The sequence below is a fragment of the Halichondria panicea genome, chromosome 6, assembly GCF_963675165.1.
Source record: "Halichondria panicea chromosome 6, odHalPani1.1, whole genome shotgun sequence".
NCBI lineage: Eukaryota > Metazoa > Porifera > Demospongiae > Suberitida > Halichondriidae > Halichondria > Halichondria panicea.
The window spans coordinates 3,734,272-3,751,982 of NC_087382.1; the positions used below are offsets into that span (position 1 = coordinate 3,734,272).

The window sequence follows — 17,711 nt, forward strand, 5'->3', positions numbered from 1 at the left end:
GATATTGTTCTGTGAAGGCTATCTATGCTGTAAACGCAGCGCTGTGGCATCCAGGTGAGTAGATATACCTGTGACAAACAAACAAACAAACAAACAAACAAACAAACAGACCAACATACTACTATACCCGTGGCCGCCCACGCGCGCCTCGGGTAACAAACCAACAGACTACTATACCCGTGGCCGCCCACGCGCCTCGGGTAACAAACAAACAGACAAACAGACAGACTACTATAACCCGTGGCCGCCCACGCGCCTCGGGTTAACAAACAAACAGACAAACAGACAGACTACTATAACCCGTGGCCGCCCACGCGCCTCGGGTTAACAAACAGACAAACAGACAGACTACTATAACCCGTGGCCGCCCACGCGCCTCGGGTTAACAAACAAACAGACAAACAGACAGACTACTATAACCCGTGGCCGCCCACGCGCCTCGGGTTAACAAACAGACAAACAGACAGACTACTATAACCCGTGGCCGCCCACGCGCCTCGGGTTAACAAACAAACAGACAAACAGACAGACTACTATAACCCGTGGCCGCCCACGCGCCTCGGGTTAACAAACAAACAAACAGACAAACAGACAGACTACTATAACCCGTGGCCGCCCACGCGCCTCGGGTTAATTACAATTGTGTTCAATACAAGGGAAGATGTGCATGTCCAGCAACTACACACGATCTCCACTACCACACATACACACACTAAGCATGCAAGCGTACAGTCTTTGTCTAACCATGCAAGAGCTCATGAAAAGTAACTTCATGCAGCATATGCTCGAGGCTTACGTTTCGTATAGTAATTGCCGGTGAATTCTTATAAATTGAAAGCCACCAAACCGCAGGGTTGTATTGTATATATAACACGTATTATAGGGATTCAACCCATTACAAATTCCCATTATCCATATATGGCAATGCAGTCATATACCCACGACGCTCCTATTTAAGGCTCCTGGTCTAACACAATGCTAATAATAATAGTAGCTTATAAGAAGTATTTTAGCAATATATAGTTGCATGCACACAAGTCAAGACATTTTAGCAATGGACCAAGTCAAGTTAAGAGAGGTACTGATTCAGCAATAAGGAAAATGGATGGGCAACTTTACAATTTGTCCAACGGTACAAACTGCAGTTTAAATATCAGTGATTCAGAATATCTGATGATGCAGTACCAAGATTTGAGTATAATCATCATAGTGCTATTGGTTCCCACATTGGTATTGCAGCTCTTCTTTATCTGTCGATACAAATCTACATTTCTACACCGTCAATTCCTCTACACAACAATTTTTGTGCTACTATATTATATATTCTTCATTGTGTACTTGAGCACTATTGATGTTGGTTGCTTCTTTGCTTTATTTGTGAATAGTTTGGGATAGTACTTGTTGTATGTGGAGATAATGCAAATAACAACCATCCATCTTCTCCTATTGTACAAACTCTGCAAGTATATGCAAACAAGAACCATGCAACGACTACAGGCACTTTGCTGCAATATTCGTCCACGTCTGTGGCATGAAGTGATGATAGTGTGTATTCAACTCGGCCTCCCATTACCCATACTAATAGTTGAGATTGTGATGATATTGAAAACAAATTCGATCTACTTTGTATACACGGTGCAATCCTACATTGAAATACCTCTGCTAGCAGTCAACGCACTATTGGGCCTGATATGCATAGTGTTACTGGTTAGTTGGTGTTATATGCTGTGCAAAAGAAGATTGCTAAAGAATAAAGTGAAATTTGTGTGCACGGAAATGGGCTACATATTGCTTGTCTTAGTCCTAGATTTAATTGGGAACATATGTTTGTTGCTTTTATTGTTGCCTTCAAGTTATGATTATAATATTGTAACTTCTGTAATGCGAACATTTCCTCTCGTCTCTTTTGGTGTATATATTATCATAAGTATACGAAGTCTACAAAAGAAAGTCACTACAAAGGCCCAAGTTCCTGCAACTAATCGCCACACCAACCCGCCCTCTACTAGAGTCAGCCTGCCTACAGATACAGCCGAACATGCTCCAAACTTTCTAAGCCCAAGTACGGCAGGACCTTCAGAAGTGACTCCACTAATGAACTATTAAACCCTTATTGTAAAAAGAAGACGCTAATTTGTACATGCACACACAATGAGATGACAGTTTACAATGAAAGTATTATCACAAAACAATGAGTACTATAGCTCTAGCCTTATTCAGAAACCATTCTTCATATCTAGATATTGCCTATAGATCGAGGCAATTACTTAAACATGAATAAATATAAGAGAATATGTGCATATACTATAATTATGATCTATATAGTATTGATGGCAATTATATCATCAATACTATATATATTAGCTCTATATATACAGCCTAGGAGTACTGAGCTGGTACATATAACCTGAGTTCTCATTCGAAGATAACTAACTGAACATGAATACAATTACTGTAACAATTGTTCAACATAAGGGGAGGCTGTTATTCTCTTTAAACAAGCTCAGTCAATAACACAAGCTATCAAGCAAGCTGCTCTATATATATGTAGTTGGAAAAATACAGAAATGGTAGAACTTCAAAAAATACGTAATAGAAAATGTTGTAGTTTTTTCTGCATGACTTCCTTGATAACTGACCAATCCGAGCGCCTGCCATAGAGCCGCCACTTGCCTCGAGGCAGCAATAATATTATTACCAAATTGTCATTATTGATCGCACATTTCAGACAGAAAGTCACGTACTCTCCGCATACATCTGAGCAAGGTAAGGCTTCGTTCGATAAATCGTCTCTTTTATTATGGACCCTTAGTTACAGCTCAAGGGTTTATAAGTCCTTGGTTACATGCAATGAGCACACGACTAGTTCCCACATTAGCATTAGCATTAGCACCTTATGAATAACTATACTCTTATGCACACAATTTCCACTACTCAAGCTCACCCCATAATTATAAGCAAAAAAATCTTTGTCTAACACAGGGCATGTATAGTAGCTATACCTTCAGAGTACTTATAGCAATAGAACTAACACTATATATTGTAGAGACCAAGTCTAGTCAAGAATCTGGCTACAAGTGAAATGGATGGACCAGATTACTATGACGACAACAACACATACTGTCCAAATATCACCACAGAATTTGTGATAAAGCATCTCCTCCCAGCGCTTAGGACTTCTAGTATAATCAGTATAGTGATATTGGTTCCTACATTGATCTTGCAGCTCTTCTTTATCTAGACCTATACCGGTACAAGTTTACATTTCTACACCGTCAATTCCTCTACACAACAGTTGTAACAGTTGTCATACTAATGAATACTGTCTACATTATTTACCCGAGCACGGTTGATGTCGGCTGTCCTTTGTTTTACCTATTTGTGAATACAGTGAATCGATACTTGCTGTATGTGGAGTCACTGCAAATTATGACTATCCATCTTCTACTCTTGTACAAACTCTGCAAGCACATAGAAACAAGAATCATGCAATCTTCTTTTTACAATAGGGGTTATAATTGTTTATTAGTGGAGTCACTTCTGAAGAAGAATCATGCAATTAATAACTACAGACACTTTGTTGCAGGGGCGGATCCAGAAATTTTGAAAAGGGGGGCAGTTTAAAGAAATGTTTACTAGGTCAACAGTTGGCCGATTTAACTTGGATGGGTATAAGAAAAAAATCCCCAGAAGACCATGCAGCTATACAATGACAAACAATAACATACTTTGTGTACTGATGCATGCATATTTAATAACAATCATGTCAGTTGTATGATCTTCACTATGAAGTATTGTATTCAATAGCCAAAGGCAATTAATAGAGCACATTACCAGGTGCTCTATTAGAAATACACCACACAGCAACAATAAGCAAATACTGTAACACTTAACTTAAGTGATGGGGTCTAAATATAGAATAGAACTGGCGTACAGCAGTCAGCAATTTTTTAATTAGTTATACATACAAAAAATATTTGAGTAAGTGGTTCTCATGCACGTATAGCAAGTCATGAATACACTCCTACACAATCTCCACTACACATGTGCAGGCTCACCCCATTATAAACAAGGGTTTCTCTAACACAATGCAGTATAATAGTTATTTGAAGTGCTTTAGCAATAGTTATAATTATACGTAGCTGCATCCACAGGCAGTTTAGCACTGATAGATCAAGACCAATAGAACTATATATATAGCTTCATGCATGCAAAGACAAGACAGTTTAGCAATAAACCAAACAAACTACTGACTCAGGAATCTGACAAGGGAAATGGATGGGCTAGTTTACAATGAGTCCAACAATACAAACTGCTTGAATTTCAGTGAAAATCAGATAAAAGAGTATCTAGGTCTCAGGATCTTCGGTATAATTGGCATACCGTTGCTATTGGTTCCCTCATTGATCTTGCAGCTCTTCTTTATCTACCGGTACAAGTCTACACTTTTACATCGTCAATTTCTCTACACAACAGTTGTTGTCATACTACTGAATGTAATCTACATTATATACTCGAGCACTGTTGATGTCGGTTGTCCTTTGTTTCAACGAATTGTGAATAGTGTGAATCGGTATTTGTTCTATGTTGAGATGATGCAAATGACAACCATCCATCTTCTACTCTTGTACAAACTCTGCAAGCACATGGAAACAAGAACCATGCAACGACTACAGACACTTTGCTGCAATATTCGTCCACGCCTGTGGCATGATGTGATGATAGTGTGTATTCAATTTGGCCTCCCATACCCTTACTAATAGCTGAAGTAGTGCATGGTGATGATAAAAACATTTTCAATGTTGGAATTCCTCATCGATGTGGAAATGAACTGCTTTATTAGACCCCTGTGGGTATTCAACATACTACTGGGCCTGATATGCATAGTGTTGCTGGTGCTCTGGGGCTATAGATTGTGGAAGATTAATTTGTTAAAAAGTAAAGTGAAATTTGTGTGCACTCAAATGGGCCACATACTGTTCATTTTAGTCGTCTATATAATCTGGAACTTAATATGTTTGTTTTCATTCTTTCCTTATAATGGTATAGTACTTTCTGTTATGCGAACTTTTGCTCCAGTCTCCTTTGGTGTATATATTGTCATGAGTATACCAAAACTCCCCCAAAAAGTCACTACAGCAAAGGCCGAAGTGTTTGCAACTAATCGCCATACCAACCCGCCCTCTACTAGAGTCAGCCTGCCTACAGATACAGCCGAACATGCTCCAAACTTTCTAAGCCCAAGCACATCAGAACCTTCAGAAGTGACTCCGCTAGTGAACAATGAAACCTTATTGTAATCTTGTACAAGCACGTTATATTTGTATACATATACATGCACACACAATGCTAATGAAGTAATTGTCGCAAACCAATGCGTACTATAGCTCTACAGCCTTGTTAAAAAACTAGCTGTACAGAAAACCTCTCATATTGTACGTGTTCACTATATTCATGCATGGGAGCACTGCATGCATGATGTTCACACAATCCTTCAATGTATACACAGGCTTGCCCCATATATAAGCATACAGTCTTTGTCTAACACAATGCAGGTACTGTAACATCAGAAGTGCTTCAATGTATACACAGGCTTGCCCCATATATAAGCATACAGTCTTTGTCTATAACACAATGCAGGTACTGTAACATCAGAAGTGCATGCTTTAGCAATATAGAACTAGCTACATGTACCAAAGTCAAGCCTGACAGTTTAGTACTATATCTAGTAGACCAAGTCAAATCAAAAATCGAGGCACTGACTCAAGAATCTGACTACAAAGGAAATGGATGGACTAGATTATTATGAGGACAACAACACGAACTGTCTAAATATCAGCGAAAATGTGATAAATCAGTTTCCAGTTCGTAAGATTTCTAGTATAATCAGCATACCGTTGCTATTGGTTCCCACATTGATCTTGCAGCTTTTCTTTATCTACCGATACAAGTCTACATTTCTACACCGTCAATTCCTCTACACAACAGTTGTTGTCCTACTAGTGAATGTAATCAACATCGTATACCCGAGCAGTCTTAATCACTGTCCTTTGTCTTTACTTATTGTGTATAGATTGAATTGGTACTTTTACTATGTGGAAATGCTGCAAATAACAACGATCCATCTTCTACTCTTGTACAAGCTCTGTAAGCACATGCAAACTAAAACCACGCAACGACTACAGACACTTTGCTGCAATATTTGTCCACGCCTGTGGAATGATGTGATGATAGTGTGTACTCAACTTGGTCTCCCATTACCTGTACTAATAGTTGACATTGTGGTGATATTGAAAACAAATTCAGACGCCTTTACAATCAGGGAATATAATTATTTTTTTTACCTCTGGTGGCAGTCAATACGCTATTAGGCCTGGTATGCATAGTCTTGCTGGTGGTCTGGTTTTGTATGTTGGTAAAGAAAAAATTGTTGAAAAGCAGAGCAAAATTTGTGTGCACTCAAATGGGTCACATATTAATCGTCTTAGTCGTCTTATTAATCGTGAACACAGCTTATTTCTATTCAAATTATGTTAATTTTTCTCTTGCAGTATTTACTGCAGTACGAACAATTGCTCCGGTATCTTTTGGTGTGTATATTCTCATAAGTCTACCAAATCTCCAAAGGAAAACCACTACAAAGGCCCAAGTGTTTGCAACTAATCGCCACACCAACCCGCCCTCTACTAGAGTCAGCCTGCCTACAGATACAGCCGAACATGCTCCAAACTTTCTAAGCCCAAGCACAGCAGAACCTTCAGAAGTGACTCTACTAGTTAACGATTAAGCAAAAAAACTAGATTAGTAGATTCGCATGCACACAATGAGAAAAACACTCTAATGAGTAATTATTACAGAAGTGACTCAGTCTACTATAATTATAATACTATAATTATGGTAAATAATTTAACCTTATTGCACTGTCTTTTTAAACAATTAACCCTTTCCCGGCTTTAGCCGTCATATGACGGCAGCGGTAGTGATAATTTTCAAAAAATCGTTGTGGGCGCTGTGTTGGAGCTATGCGCACGCTGTAGGTACCAGCACATGCGCATTGGGCTGCTCTTTCACGTGGTATCTTTAATATCTTGCCTCGAGGTACACTTTGTGCAGTACTGTCGAAAGAAAAGTGACCGTTTGATAATGGCTACAAGATCTTTGTAGTACAACCTCAGCGAGGTTCTAGGGCAGCTAGACAGTGAGAATAACGATGCTTATGGCCTTGTTGAGTAAGAGGACAGTGACTGGGATCATACTAAGAGAGGAAACTACTTTTCAGAGGTCAAGCTATAAACATAGAGCCTAAAGAGCCAGAGGAAGAAGCTCCTGAGCATGAACCAAAGTCCTGGACCTTGTAAGTAACTATGGAGTATCATATGTAGTCTGTATAGCTTCAGTATGGTATGCTTAGTCTAGTTAGTACACAAGTGGACATCATGAGCCACCATTGAACTTGTAAACCTGTGTGTAGGTGAAGAAAACATTTCCCGGGAAAAGAGCGTCTGCCGATACGACCTCGCAGAGAAGTTTCTGCTGATCCTGATTGAACCATGTCACCGTAAGAACATTGAGAACACTTACTTAGTGTTTTTAGTTACTTCATGCCTTCATACAATATTCTTTATGTTCATAATTGTAAAATGTGTAAAAAATCGTTAATTAGTGGGGGGTGGTCAGTTGCTAGGTAACGATGATGATGTCATGGTACCCCCAGGATCTGGGCTACCTGTAGGAAATAGTTGCAAGTGATTTCAATGCATTGTTCATGAGATATTTATTTTTAAAGAAAAATATGTATTTATTCTGTATTTTGTTTTTTTAATTAAAGCCGGGAAAGGGTTAAACCCTATTGTAAAAAGACGATGTTAATTTGTATGCACACACATTACAAGACAGTTTGAAAGTACTATCACAAACCAATGAGTACTAGCTCTAGCCTTATTCAGAAACTATATATACTGATACTGCAAATAATAACAATCCACCTTCTACTGCTGTATAAACTCTGCAAGCACATAATTACACGCCCTATATAATTATAAGCAATTAGTGTACAATCTTTGTCTAACCAAGAGCTCATAAATAAAGAGATGTAACTTCAGTGTATGCTCGAGGCTTACGTTTTGTATAGTAATTGCCAGTGAAACCGCATTTCTTTATATGGAAAGCCACCAAACCGCAGGGCTGTATTGTGTATAACACGCATATATAGGGATTCAACCCACTTTAGTTTACAAATTCCTATTCTCCATATATGGCAATGCAGTCATAGCCACGATGCTCCTATTTAAGGCTCTTGGTCTAATACAATCCATGCAGTAGCTACATTAGAAGTATTATAGCAATAGCTGCATACACACAAGTCAAGACAGTTTAGCAATAGACCAAGACAAGTTTACTCGAATCAGGAATAAAATGGATGGACAAGATTACAACGAGGACAACACACTCTGTCAAAATATCAGTGCAAAGCAGTTCCAAGATCTGAGGATTGTTAGTATAATCAGCATACTGTTGCTATTGGTTCCCACACTGATCGTGCAGCTTATCTTTATCTATCGATACAAGTCTACATTTCTACACCGTCAATTCCTCTACACAACAGTTGCTGTGATACTAATATATATAATATTCACTTTGTACCCAAGCACTATTGATGTTGGTTGTCCTCTCTTTTATTTATTAATGACTAGTTTGGGAGTGTACATAACTGTTGTAGAGATAATGCAAATAACAACCATCCATCTTCTACTCTTGTACAAACTCTGCAAGTACATAGAAACAAGAACCACACAGCGACTACAGGCACTTTGCTGCAATATTCGTCCACAACCATGGCATGATGTGATGATAGTGTGTATTCAACTTGGTATACCATTACCCTTACTAATAGCTGACATTGTGGTGATATTGAAAACACGTTCAATCGAAGTGTACAAGGTGGAAAACTATATTAAGTACATTGAAAAACCTCTGCTGGCAGTCAACGCACTATTGGGCCTGATATGCACAGTGTTACTGATGCTCTGGTGTTGTATGCTGTGGAAAAGAAGATTGTTAAAGAATAAAGTGAAATTTGTGTGCACTCAAATGGGCCACATATTACTCGTCTTAGTCGTCTTATTAATTGGGAGCATACTTTTGTTGCCTTCAAATTATAGTTATGGTCTTGCAGTAAGTTCTGTAATGCGAACATTTATTCCCGTATCTTTTGGTGTGTATATTCTCATGAGCATACCAAGTCTACAAAGAAAAGTCACTACAAAGGCCCAAGTTCCTGCAACTAATCGCCACACCAACCCGCCCTCTACTAGAGTCAGCCTGCCTACAGATACAGCCGAACATGCTCCAAACTTTCTAAGCCCAAGCACGTCAGGACCTTCAGAAGTGACTCCGCTAATAAACAATTAATTGTAAATTAATTTGTACATGCGCACACACAATGAGATGACCATTTATAATGAAAGTATCACAAATCAATGAGTACTATAGTAGCCTTATTCAGAAACTATGGCTGGTACAGATAACTCCCTCGTATAGATAGTCAACTGCCCAAATAGTGGCAAGTCAAAATGTGCAATTAATGCAATTATAAAAGTTGTGTACAATATAATGAAGGTGAGTAATTACGCTGAGATTGAAATTCTTATGGGCTAGGGGTTAGATGATGGTGATGCCCATGCAGCAACCTGTGTACTTAGTTACAGTGCAAGGGTTTATCAACCAGTGGTCATAAGTCCTTGGTTACATACAATGAATATATGAGTGGTTCCCACACTAACAACTTACGAGAATAACCCACTTCCACACAATAATCGTCTTAGTTGTCTACCAAATCTACGAAAGAAAGTCACGAAAAAGGCCCAAGTAAAGTAGTGGAAATTTTCCGAACATGAATACAATTACAAATTGTGTTGTATACGGGAAGATGTGCATGTCCAGCAACTATACACACAATCTCCACTACCACACATACACGCCCTGTATAAGCAAGCACACAATCTTTGTCTTGCCTTTCGTATAGTAATTGCCGGTGAAACCACATTTCTTTATAGGAAAGCCACCAAACCGCAGGTTGCAGCAAAGCAGGAGAGTTTTCAGAGACTTTAGGAGGTCTGAGACACAACAACCTCTTTGTTTTTAAGGGAATCGTCGGTGAGGCTGTGAACAAACTTGATTGCTCTGACAATGCTCTTAGAGAGAAGAACCTAGGGCTGTATTGTGTATAACACTTATAGGGATTCAACTCACTTTAGTTTCCATTATCCATAATTATTATGGCAATGTGGTCATAGCCACTTAATGATACGTAACACATGTATGTATAGATAGAGGCTGTGAATAGTTGTAATGAGTGTATAGTTCCCACGCGTAGGATCTTATGAATAAACCACTTTCACACAATCTCCATTTTTCGTCGAGCCCCTCCCCTCTCCCCCTATATAAGGTTTATCTTGCACAATTTATGCAGCAGCTATATAACACCAGAAGAAGTTTAGCAATAGAACTATAATTATAGCCACAAGTCAAGACCCTTCTAGTATATAAGCCAAGTCATTTAAGGGAAGTATATAATTATACTGCCTCACGAATCCCTCGACAAAAGAAATGGATGGACTGGATTATAATGAGTCCAACAACACATACTTGTACTGTCCAATTGTTTTTGAAGATCTGTTTCAAGTTTACATGATCTTTGGTATAATTGGCATAGTGCTATTGGTTCCCACATTGATCTTACAGCTCATCTTTATGTGCCGGTACAAGTCTACACTTCTACACCGTCAATTCCTCTACACAACAATTGTTTTGATACTAATAGGTATAATTAACATTATATACCTGAGTAGTTGTCCTTTGTTTTCTCCAATTTTAATAATGTAAATCTGTACATGTTGTATGTGGAGATACTGCAAATAACAACCATCCATCTTCATGCACCTCTTATACAAGTTCTCTAAGCACATGGAAACAAGAATAATGCAACGGCTACAGACTCTTTGCTGCAAACTCTGCAAAAACATGGAGGAAATAAAAACCATTCAAAGGTTACACCTTGCTGCAATATTCGTCCACGCCTATGGAATGATGTGATGATAGTGTGTATTCAACTTGGTCTCCCATTACCCTTACTATAATAGCTGAGATTGTGGTGATATCGAAAACACATTCAGACTATTTTATATTCGGGGAATATAATTAATTTTTTCTGCCTACGCTGGCAGTCAACATACTATTGGGCCTGATATGCATAGTGATGCTGGTGGTCTGGTCCTGTATGTTGATAAAGAGAAAATTGTTGAAAAATAAAGCAAAATTTGTGTGCACTCAAATGGGTCGCATATTAATCGTCTTAGTCGTCTTATTAATCGGGAACACAACTTATTTCTATTCAGATTATGTTCATTTTTCTCTTGCAATAATTATTTTCTGCACTACGAACAATTGCTCCCGTATCTTTTGGTGTGTATGTTCTCATGAGCCTACCAAACCTACAAAGGAAAGTCACTACAAAGGCCCAAGTTTTTGCAACTAATCGCCACACCAACCCGCCCTCTACTAGAGTCAGCCTGCCTACAGATACAGCCGAACATGCTCCAAACTTTCTAAGCCCAAGCACGGCAGAACCTTCAGAAGTGACTCAGCTAGTATAAGAAAAGACTGTCTTTATAAATACATTATATTTGTACATGCACACATGCACACACAATGAGAAACACAATCTATTGAAGATAATTATCACAAGACAATGAGTATTACTACATATAGCTCTAGCCTTATTCATAAACTACTTGCTATACAGATTTACTACAGAAGCAGATTTAATACGGAAGCAGATACAACAGGTCCAAGCTATCGCGTGCGCAGTATAATTGTACATCGCATGAGGTTCACAATCAATATCTGGTTACAAGGAAATGGACAAACAAGTTTACTATGAGGACAACACAAACTGTCAAAAATCAGTGAATTTATGATAAAGTAGATCTAGTTAGTATAATTAACATACCGTTGCTATGGTTCCCATATTTATCTTACAGTTCTTCTTTATATATACAGGTACATTTCTACACCGTCAATTCCTCTATACAACAGTTGTTGTCATACTATTCACCATAATATACATTGTAAGCCAAAGCACTGTTGATGTTGGTTGTCTATTTGTGACTAGTTTGAGTTAATTCCATGGTACATAATTTATGTTGAGATACTGCAAATAACAACCATCCATCTTCTACTCTTGACAAACTCTAAGCACATAGAAACAAGAATCATGCAACGCCGACTACAGACACTTTGCTGTAATATTCGCTTATGGCATGATGTGATGATAGTGTGTATTCAACTTGGAGTGTGTATTCAACTTGGTCTCCCATTACCCTTACTAATAGCTGAGATTGTGGTGATATTCAACTGATCTACTTTATATATACAAGGTGGAGTGCGATTACATTGAAATATTTCTGCTGGCATGCAGTCAACATACTATTGGGCCTGACATGCACGGTGTTACTGGTGCTCTGGTTTTGTATGCTGTGGAAAAGAAGATTGCTAAAGAATAAAGTGAAATTTGTGTGCACTGAAATGGGCCACATATACTACTCGTCTATATACTAGTCGTACTATTAATTGGGAGCATACTTTGTTGCGTTATTTGTTGCCTTCAAAATATAGTGATTATAGTCTTGCAGTAACTTCTGCATGTGATACAAAAATTTCTTCCATTATCTTTTGGTGTGTATATTCTCATAAGCATACCAAGTCTCCAAAGGAGAGTCACTACAAGAGCTTTAATTTGCAACTAATCGCCACACCAACCCGCCCTCTACTAGAGTCAGCTTGCCTACAGATACAGCCGAACATGCTCCAAACTTTCTAAGCTCAAGCACATCAGAACCTTCAGAAGTAACTCCACTAGTGAACATTGTTAATTAAACATAAATTATTGTTAATTTGTATACATGCACACACACACACAATGAGAAGACACTTAATATTATCACAAGCCAATGAGTACTAGCCCGAGCCTTATTCAGAACTAGCTATACAGATAACTCCCTCGTATAGATAGTCAACTGCCCAAATAGTGGCAAGTCCAAATTTGAATTAATGTAATTAGAAGTTGTGTACAATGAATGAAGGTCAATAATTAATACGCTGAGATTGCAATTCTTGTGGCCTAGGGGTTAGATGATGCCTAGCAACCTGTGTACTTAGTTAAAGTGCAAGGGTTTATCAACCAGTGGTCATAAGTCCTTGGTTACATACAATGAGAACCTGAGTAGTTCCCACACTAGCAATTTATGAGAATAAGCCACTCCTACACAATCTTCACTATAGCCAGGACTGAGGTGTATATGCTCCCCCCTATAAAAGCAAGTCTTTGTCATTCAGTAATAATTATAGCAGAAGTACCTTAGCATAGCTGCATGCATGCACCAAAGTCAAAACAGTTTAATTAGCAATAGACCAAGCTAAGTTAAAAGAAGTATAATTATACTGACTCAAGAATTTGTCTACAAGGAAAATGGATGGACTAGATTACCATGAGGACAACGATACAAACTGTCTAAATATCAGTGATTCTGTGATAAAGCAAAACATTATGATTTCTAGTATAATCATCATAGTGCTATTGGTTCCCACATTGATCTTGCAGCTCTTCTTTATCTGTCGGTACAAGTCTACGTTTCTACACCGTCAATTCCTCTACACAACAGTTTTTGTGCTCCTATTTAATATAATAATCATTGTAAGCCAAAGCACGATTAATATTGGTTGTCCTTCCTTTTATTTATTAGTGACTAGTTTGACTAGGTACATAACTTATGTCGAGCTACTGCAAATAATAACAATCCATCTTTTACTCTTGTACAAACTCTGCAAGCACATGCAAACAAGAGCCATGCAACGACTACAGGCACTTTGCTGCAATATTCGTCCACGCCTGTGGCATGATGTGATGATAGTGTGTATTCAACTCGGCCTCCCATTACCCTTGCTAATAGCTGACATTGTGGTGATATTGAAAACACATTCAATCGAGGAGGAACTTTATTATATTGTTAACTTTATTCTTAAACCGATGCTGGCAGTCAACGCACTATTGGGCCTGATATGCACAGTGTTACTGGTGCTCTGGTGTTGTATGTTGTGGAAAAAAAGATTGCTAAAGAATAAACTGAAATTTGTGTGCACTCAAATGGGCCACATATTACTTGTCTTAGTCGTCTTATTAATTGGAAGCATACTTTTGTTACCTTCAATTTATAGTTATGGTTTTGAAGTAACTTCTGTAATGCGAACATTTCTTCCCGTATCTTTTGGTGTGTATATTCTCATAAGCCTACCAAGTCTACAAAGGAAAGTCGCTACAAGAGCTTTTAATCGCCACACCAACCCGCCCTCTACTAGAGTCAGCCTGCCTACAGATACAGCCGAACATGCTCCAAACTTTCTAAGCCCAAGCACAGCAGAATCTTCAGAAGTGACTTCACTAATAAACAATTAAACCCTTATTGTAAACGTTAATTTGTACATGCACACACAATAATCGAGAAGACAGTTTATTATCTCAAACGAATGAGTAGTAGCCTTATTTAGCTAGTACAGATATATAACTCATATAGATAGTCAACTGCCCATAGTGGCAAATCCAAATGTGAGAAGTTGTGTACAATATAAATAAGGGAAGGTCAGTCAGTAATTATGCTGAGATTGCAATTATTGTGGCCTAGGGGTTAGATGATGGTGATGCCAGCAACCTGTGTATTGTTACAGTGCAAGGGTTTATCAACCAGTGGTCATAAGTGCTTGGTTACACACAATGAGAACTTGAGTAGTTCCCACATTAGCTAAGTTATGAGAATAAGCCACTTCTACACCATCTTCACTACCATGCAAAGTGCATGCTCCCCCCTATACAAGCAATGTCTATAAAATGCATTCAGTATAATTATATTATTATAGTATAGATCAGAAGTACTTTAACAATAGAACCATATAGCTGCATGCATGCACCAAAGTCAAGACAGTTTAGCAATATACCAAGTCAGGTTAAAAGAAGTATAAATACTGTAACTCAAGAATCTGCATGACAACAAGGAAAATGGATGGACTATAGATTACCATGAGGACGACAATACAAACTGTCTAAATATCAGTGATTCTGTGTTCCTAAATATTATAGGATCTTTGGTATAATCAGCATATACCATTGCTATTGGTTCCAACATTGATTCTGCAAGCTCTTCTTTATCTACCGGTACAAGTCTACATTTCTACACCGTCAATTCCTCTACACAACGATTGTTGTGATTATATTATTTACAAACTACGCTGTATACCCGAGCAGTCTCAATGACTGTCCTTTGTCTTTCCTACTTGTAAATAGTTTGAATGTGTAGCTACGTATTGTATGTGGATATCATTCAAATAACAACCATCCGTCTTCTACTCTTGTACAAATTCTGCAAGCACATGGAAACAAGAACCACGCAATGACTACAGACACTTTGCTGCAATATTCGTTCACGCCTATGGATGAAGTGATGATAGTGTGTATTCAACTCGGGGCCTCCCATTACTCATACTAATAGTTGAGATTGTGGTGATATTGAAAACACATTCAGTTTCTTTTAGATATGTGGAAAGATATTATTTTTTTCTACCTACGCTGGCAGTGAACATACTATTAGGCCTGATATGCATAGTGTTGCTGATGGTCTGGTTTTGTATGTTGATAAAGAGAAAATTGTTGAAGAATAAAATAAAATTTGTGTGCACCCAAATTAGTCACATCTTAGTCGTCTTATTAATTGGGAACACAGCTTTTTTCTATCCACTAAATTATTATTATCTTGTAATTTTTTCTGCACTGCGTGCAATTGCTCCATTGTCATTTGGTGTGTATATTGTCATAAGCATATACCAAATCTACAAAGGAGAGTCACTACAAAGGCCCAAGTTCCTGCAACTAATCGCCACACCAACCCGCCCTCTACTAGAGTCAGCCTGCCTACAGATACAGCCGAACATGCTCCAAACTTTCTAAGCCCAAGCACAGCAGAACCTTCAGAAGTGACTCTATATACTGTTGAACGATTAAATTACTGCTATAAAAAACACTGTATTTTATAAATGTTACGTTATATATGAAAATTGTACATCTGGAATGAATACTGTATGCATACAGTTCCAGATGTACAATTTTCATTCAAGATTTTTATGCATTCAACAGTATTAATTCAAGATTTCATTAAAGATGCACTATTCATTCAGATTACAAAATTATGCATGCATACAATCATTCAAGATATGCATGCATATACAGTCATTAAAACACAACATTTAAGAGATGTCATTTGCTTCAAAACTCGGAAGTCGGCAATGGAACCCACTTAACCTCTTGTTAATTTTCGTTTGGAACTATGCCCAATTAAACATTCTTGTATTTTTAATCAGTGACCTTGAACCTAAAATAATTTCATTTTCGTATGTACCACACTTACGTCACCACTAATTGATAACAGCTGTATGATACATGTACATATATAGACAGTTTTTAATTAAAGTTTTTTCTTAGTTTATTTTCCTCGACTTTTTGACCCTCTCGAACCCTGGGGTAGCGGAGGATACATGTATAATTATGCAGAGATAATCATAATTATAATGCCGTGGTGCATATCCTTCTCTAAGGTGTGCATGCATGGTCATAGATAAACAAAAGAGAGGCAGAGCGATAGTGAGAAAGCAAAGGAGGATCGTCAGGGTCAAAAGTATATAATAAGCTGCTTCCGGAGGACTTTAATTAAATCCCACTCAGCTAGCTCCGGACATACTAGAAGTGTAGATGAGTGGATCAATTAAAGTCCTCAGAGCAGCTTTGCACATCTTGAATGAATACTAAGGCATCTTAAATGCAAAAAAATCTTGAACTGATGAAAATTGTATATACATCTTGAATGAATACTGAGCTATGCATCTTAAATGAATGTATTTTAATCTGAATGAAAATGTAACATTTGAATTTTTAAACAAAACGGCCCACCATACTAAAGAGTTCGAGAGTCAGCCTGCCTACAGATACAGCCAAACATGCTCCAAACTTTCTAAGCCCAAGTACAGCAGAACCTTCAGAAGTGACTCTACTGGTGAACGATTAAACCTTTGGAAAGACTGTCTTTTTGTCACATTACACACAATTACATGCACAAAAATTAAATGAGAAACACACTATTATACTTATTAGTCTATATATATACACAGAAGTGACTATTTTTTAATGTCACATGCACTGATTATATTTGTACGTGCACACTCAATAATAATATCACGTATACTATAGCTATTATAATTATAGCCTTATTGATATAATGATAGAAACAGCCTCCTTCAATTTATAATAGTTAGTCAACTGACGTGCATGCATGGCAATTTCCTAAATGGAATTACTAGGCTTCTCTTTAAGCTGCACTGTAGTAGACATAAATTGTTTAATACAAGCTTCTCAGAGAATGAAGTCTAAAACTGATGTGCAACAAGTCCCTTATTTAGTTATACATGCAACGAATATTTGAGTAAGTGGTTCTCATGCACGTATAGCAAGTCATGAATACCTATAGCCTTATTCAGAAACTATTCTTCATATCTAGATATACAAACTGCCTATAGAGGTAATTACCTAAATATGAATATAATTACAATTGTGT

The 17,711-nt window shown here is 37.8% G+C and overlaps 2 long non-coding RNA genes across 2 annotated transcripts in view; one reads left to right on the plus strand and one right to left on the minus strand.

Annotated features, from left to right (window-relative positions):
* Positions 1-17,711, minus strand: part of LOC135337137 (uncharacterized) — a 62,246-nt gene that overhangs the window by 12,479 nt on the left and 32,056 nt on the right. The window lies entirely within an intron of this gene.
* Positions 6,933-7,633, plus strand: LOC135336923 (uncharacterized). Its single transcript, XR_010394980.1, has 2 exons — positions 6,933-7,354; positions 7,472-7,633. It is a non-coding gene; the product is annotated as an uncharacterized LOC135336923 (long non-coding RNA).